This window comes from Lynx rufus, unplaced genomic scaffold (assembly GCF_022079265.1).
Source record: "Lynx rufus isolate CCGP_SWC_20201006 ecotype Redwood Valley unplaced genomic scaffold, mLynRuf1.p SCAF_12, whole genome shotgun sequence".
NCBI classification, from domain to species: domain Eukaryota; kingdom Metazoa; phylum Chordata; class Mammalia; order Carnivora; family Felidae; genus Lynx; species Lynx rufus.
This window is the reverse complement of record NW_025814826.1, coordinates 60361622-60367621: the sequence shown is the minus strand read 5'-3', so window position 1 is coordinate 60367621 and position 6000 is coordinate 60361622. Positions and strand designations below refer to the sequence as shown.

The window sequence follows — 6000 nt, the reverse complement described above, 5'->3', positions numbered from 1 at the left end:
CCCGTAAGGGGATAAAAGCTGTACAATCACACGTTTTTAATGCCTCTTAAACCTGACGTCCAGCATTTAGTCTCTAAGACTGTCAAGTCCGTCACTGAGCAAGAAGTCTCCACTGCCCTCACTTCCCTATAAAGGAGAAACGGCAAAAGCCCCACAAACCTGAGTCCCACAGGGGGTCCGGTCCCAGAAGCCCCAGTCCCAGGTCGCCGTGGGACCTGCCCCTGCCTGGCGTCCCGCTGCCTGGCGCTCCCTGCCCTGGACCGCGGTGCAGCCTCCGCATCTGGGAGGAAAAAACTGCGGCGGGCAGGCGAGCCGGGGCGGGGACCGCGCCGCGGTGGCCGCTCTGCGGCTCGGAACGGGGCCCAGGCTCGGGCCTTACCAGGGCCCCAGCCCCGCCGCGCTCCTCCCCTCCCCCTCCCTCAATCCCACCTCGAGTCCCGCGCCCTTAAAGGAAGTCCATGGCTTTGCCCGGTCACCAACAGGGTGTCGGCCGGCCCCTTCTGTGCTACGGTGCGGCCGACTTGGGCTCTTCAGGACACCGCCACGTCCTCTGGGTGGGCGCCCGTCGCCTCCTCCCCGGGGTTGACCCCACGGGTCTCCGGGCGATTCTTCCCTAGTCTTTCCAGCCCGTGGGCGGCGGCGGCGGCGCGGAGTGTCGCGGAGCTGTCCCCGCAGAGCCCTCCCGGGGCGGCGATCCGGTCCCCGCGCCGCCTCCGGCGTCTCCCCAGCCTGGCCTCCGCTGAGCCGGCTGCGGTCCACGTGGCTCCGGAGCTCGCAGGAAGCCCCGAGCGAGCCGAAAGCCGAGCCGAGAGCGGGCGGAGGGGGCGCGGGAGGAGGGTGGGGGGGGAGCGGGCCCGGGGGGCGGGCACTGGGCGGAGGAAGGGGAGGGCCGCGCGCAGCCCAGGCGCCCGCCCCGCTCCGGCGCGCCCCGCTCCCGGCCCCGGCCGGCCAGGGAAGCGGCCCCTCCCCGGCCGCCCGCCGGCCCCTCCCGTTACACCCGGGGGAAGGTGTTCCCGAGACCGCTCCCATCCTCACCCCGCCTCCCCGCTTCCCCGGCTCCAGCCTCCGCCGGCGGAGCTCCACTATGCCAGACAGTTTCGACACTTTGCAAAGACAAAGACCAGAGGGAGGAGGAAGAGGAGGACAGGGAGGGCGAGGAGGAGGAGGGAGAGGAGGACGGCGCGATGTGAGCCGGGAAGGGGGCCAGTGCTCGGGACAACCCCCCCTTTAGTCTCCGCGGAGCCCCTCATCTCCAAAGCCGCGGAAACTCCAGCGTGTCTCCGGCTGCGGTGAGTGAGCGCGCCGAGCCCAGCGCGGCCGGGGTGAGCGGGGGGCTGCGTCCGCCGGAGTTGGGGCAGTTTCGAGTGTGTTCTCCAAGTGGAGGGGCGGTTGCCCAGAGCCGGGAACAGAAGTGGTCGGGAGGGGTCTAGGAGGGCTTGACAGTGGAAGTGGGACTGTAGACCCCGGGCGCCCAGGGGAAGACACGCGTAGGGAGACCCCCCCTTCCTTAGCCACGGCGACACCGGGGTCTTCGGGAGAGGGAGGAGGTCCGGGAGGAGGCCGGGTCTCCGGGATCTTTTGCCGTTATTGGAAGAGCTGCTGGGACCTCAGCGGGGAGCCTGCGCCAGGTCTGGGGCAGCGGTCCCCGGGGTGGCCCCAGTGACATTGCACCGGCGCCAGGCTGGAATCTCCCTGGTCCGGGCCGCCAGAGGGCGAAGCGGCCAGCGGGGCCGCCGGTGGGATGAGTCCCCTCGGGGTGGCTGGCTCCGGGGCTTTCGAGTGGAGCGAGGGGCGCGGGGGCCCGCGGAGGCCGCCGGTGATCCGGTCGAGCTGCGGCGGGACAGTGTACGGATCGAGCGTCCAAATCCGCTGCGAGCAGGAGCACATCCGGGAGTTGGCCGTCGCCCCCGGGGACGCCGCCGGCCCACGTTACTCCGGAGACGACCGAGAAGTTGGCGCCCGGGACGCGGCAGCTGGACGTGGCGTGGTGGGCAGGGAGGTATTGGGTGGGCGCAGGGGAGCGTGGCGGGGGTGGTGCGGGTGGCAACTCGAAACTCCGGAGTCCGCCCCAACCCCGTTAGGCGCCGCAGCTGCAGCGAAAAAATCTGACAAAAGTTAGCAACTTGTCTGCGTCTCGTGGGTGTGTGACCTGCGCGGGGCAGGGGCCGCTGTTTGGGAGAGCGCAGGGCCAGGGCAGCGGTGACCCTGGGGCGGAGCGCCCGGATGGGGCTACGGCTAGATTCGGAATCCGGACCGTGGCGCAACTTTGAGCTCCTCCTTTTCGCTGAGCCTGAGTGTGTTTGAGTTTGACCTTGCGGGAGGAAGCGCGGCTGAACTTGAGATGGGGGTTGAGGCTGCGCCCGGGCTGCCTTCAACGTGCCCCGCGGCCCGGTCTCTGGGGACGGGCGTCTGCAGCGTCTGGGTTCCGATCGGCGGCTGGAGCCCGGAGTCCTTCCAGCCTGCTACCCGAAGGTCTCGGCCAGCGCCTGCCACTCGCAGGGCTCGGTGGGGGCGCTCGGCGGGCGGACACGTGCGCGCCCAGAAGTGCGCGAGTGGTGGGGGCTGGGCGGGTCACTGCGTCTCACGGGCTCTGTGTGTCCCGCAGAGGGAACCGGCTTCGTCCCTGAGGGCAGCGACCACTTTGCCGAGGGCCTGCATCAGGCATCCGCCTGGCTCTCACGTGTCCCACCTCTAGGGACTCCTGGCTCCTTCTGGCTCACCACTCTCGCGGGTCCCCTCGCCACGCGGATTTGGGCCGAGATGTCCCCTAGGGAGACAGCGAGCGCCCACCGCCGCTAAGGCTGAGCGTGTGTGTTTGGCCGGAGGGAGGGGGAGGGGTGGAGGAGTGGGGGGAGAAGGAGATTAGCAGAGAACGAGGTTGTCCAGGAGCGGTAGCCACCGCGCCTGACACACAGTAGGGACTAAGGCTGTTTGAAAAGGCCTCTAGATGGAAATGCGCTGGCAGGGGCCGGAATGTCCCCTTCTCGCCTTCTCCTCCCCATTTCTACCACCGAATTTACGTTCATCCCCCTAACCAAGGCCTTTCGGCCTCTAGGCGTGCCTTGAGCACCTACTACGCGCGGGGTTCAAAACTGGGCTGTTTAGAAGCAGAGGGCGGAGCCGCCTGGTGTTCCTTCCCTGGAGCTGCGTAAGGGCGCCCAGGCGGTTCGCAAAAGGCAAGGCGCACTGCCCCCTGCAGGCTGCTACGGAGACTGCTGCTTGTGTCCGAGGTGGGGAAGGGGCGCCGGTGAGGGCACCTTGCCTGAGCTCCTTGGAGGTACCTTCCTGCACCTCTTCTTCCTTCCCCCAAAACCATGGCCTGGTCGTTTTCTAAAATCCCACAGTTGGCTGGAAAGATCGACCAGAGTTCACCAGTCCAGCACACTCCCACCCTCCCCGTAGATCCCAGGTCTTTCATCATCTCCGTCTCTGACCTTCGAGCCTGAGACTTGGAGCTCCCAGAATCTCAGTTTTCATATCTGTAAAATGGGGTCATCACTATCACTTTACAAATGTGTTGCACAGAGTTACATAAAATTGTGCGAATACGTGTGCACGTGTGGATATACGCATTCACGCATTCACACTACGTATGCATATCCACATACCGTGACTCAAAGTCTGGGGAGAGGAATCCCATCTTCCAAAATATTTAGTTTTGCTGAACAAATAAATAACAGAATGAGCAGGGGGCCCCTTCCTCTGCCTTTGAACACCTCCACAAGCCTGGCAACGTACTACTGGCCCTGCATTTTGCCAGTCCAGGCTTTACCACCGGGGCAAGGCGAGGGCCTGGGCCGGAGCAGGATCTTCCCCTCACCTCACCGGGTGGGCAGGCCTGCGGAGGCCTCTTGAGCCCTTGGCTGACGGAGAAAACAGGAAGTGTTGCCTGAAGAAATGGCAGAGGGTTTTTTTTTTTTCTTTGCTTTTTTCTTAGGGGGTGTGCATTCTGCTCAACGTGGCTCTGAGTAGCCCGCTTGCTGACCTCAGGCCTGTGTTCCCTTTCCGGGGGCAGGCTAGGCATTCCCCCAGCTGGACATACCAGCAACCCTCTGACGTCAGGGACTTCCACAGAATCGGCTGTCTGGAGCCTTTGGTCCCCTAGGTATGGTGGGGTGGGTCCGTCTTTGGGCCTGGCAGCGAGGGGTCCTTGCAGATCCTGGAGCCTCAGGGACGTGAGGGCCTCTGTCTCCCCTCTGCACCAAGCAACCCCTAGGCCAGGATATCTCCTGGGGGCAAGTTCTCAGCCGCACCCTCCGCCCCCAGGAAGGGGTGCCTTTGAACCTCCTGGTCAGCTCACCTAGCTTGAGTCCCTTGCTGTGTGTGGCAAGCTGCTGACTCAGAGGAGTTATATTTGGACAGGGCTTTGCCTTACGGGATCTAGACCTTAACCCTCTCCCCAGGCTCCCTCCCACACCATGAAAAGCAACCAAAGTAAAGTAAAACAAATCCACCAGTGATCTCCTTATCCTGCTTCCCAATAAATCCTATATACACAAAGGACAAGCACCACCCTCCCGTGGAAGAGCTGGCCTGGTCACAGAGAATTCTAGAATAAGGCTCACATGCCCTTTGTTAAGTTGTGGACCACGCGTGTAACCTTCGCTCCCCCCTTGCAGACCCAAGGCTCTGAGAGCGCTCTTCTCTAATTTGGGCACAGGAGCCCAACCTTGGGCCCCAGAGGAAGTCCCAGAGCCAGTGCGCAATTGCTTTGTAATTTGGCACCCGTCTGTTCCAGGCTCTGGTCTCAGTTTCACTCTCTGCAAAATGAGAGGCTTGGAGTTCTGCTGACATGGCCTTGGGGCCGTTAAAGGCTTTCTTCATGAAGACAGCCTGTGCCCTGCTTGTTTTTTGCTCCAGCACCGTCCTCAGAACTTTCCGGGCATTCCTGGCATCACAGACAACAGGGCCACCCCGTGCAATGACGCCTCCTTACTCACTGCGAGTGCTCCAGACTCCCAGAGCCCACGCCCGCTTGGTGAAGTCATTCGTCAGCAATTCTCAGCACCGGACATTGAGAGACGCCCCAGAAGTTTCAGACTCCGGGGTCTGAAACTGGGCAGAGCCGAGGTGGCATTTTGAGGGAGCCCCGATGATGTGTATTGCAAACAGGGACCTGGTGACTTCACCAGGACCAATAGGGTTCCCACTCGAGCTGAAAATGTTCATAGAAGTCATTTTGTTCAATATTTTCATATTAATTCAAAAATACTGAAGCCCAGAGGGGAAATCAGGGGACCCCGAGTGACAGAGCTGATCTAGAACACCAGTTGGTCTCATAAACTCCAACTGGTGAGTGCCCTGTGTTTTCCCTTCCCCTTACCCCCGTTCTTTTCCCTGCACTGAAGTCCTTGTTTCCCTCTTGGAAACCCAACATTCCTTGGGAAGCCTGAGGTTTGACTCTTTCTTGGGTCTTGTTGGGTGGATTGTTTTGATTTCTGTTGATCCAACATTTATTAGGAACTTAACTGTGTTCTCACCATGCAAGATGCTGGAAATAGAGAGTTGTAAGAACTCTGATCGACCCTTGTTACCATCCCCCAGAGGTCACCGCGTGGCGGGGAGGCGCACGGGTGCACTTGAAGAGTTTGTGGCAGTATGGTTTGCACGGGGCCGGAGCACGCATGTGCCGAGGGAGGGCTGGGACAGAGAAGGGAGTGGATTCCTGTGCCTTGCGGGACCCACAGGGAAGAATTCACTGGGGAGCCAAAGCCCGAATAACTAGGGAAGTCACACCGCAGGAGAGCGAAGGTAGTTTCTTGCCTGCCTAGAACTGGTATCTAATTAACATGGTGTGCGCCTAGTGAGCCCAAGAAAAGTGAAGTAAAATAAAATAACAGGCCGGATGTAGGTCTGTTCTGCGTGGTTCTGCAGAGGTGAGGGAGCTGGGATTTCAGGGCTTCAGTGATTTGGCCCCGTTCCTGCAGTAGGTGTCGATTTCTGGTTTGCTTGGGTGGGATTCATCATTGCCGCTCAGCCAGAATGCAGGTCCCTGAATTG

The 6000-nt window shown here is 61.6% G+C and overlaps 1 protein-coding gene across 1 annotated transcript in view; it reads left to right on the top strand.

The window, feature by feature from the left end:
* The first annotated feature begins 939 nt into the window (after window positions 1-939).
* The window catches only part of ST3GAL1 (ST3 beta-galactoside alpha-2,3-sialyltransferase 1), a 95643-nt gene continuing 90582 nt past the window's right edge, over window positions 940-6000 (top strand). The window contains exon 1 of the mRNA XM_047074215.1: window positions 940-1289. The gene's annotated coding sequence lies outside the window, so the exon portion shown is untranslated. The remainder of the gene's footprint in view (window positions 1290-6000) is intronic.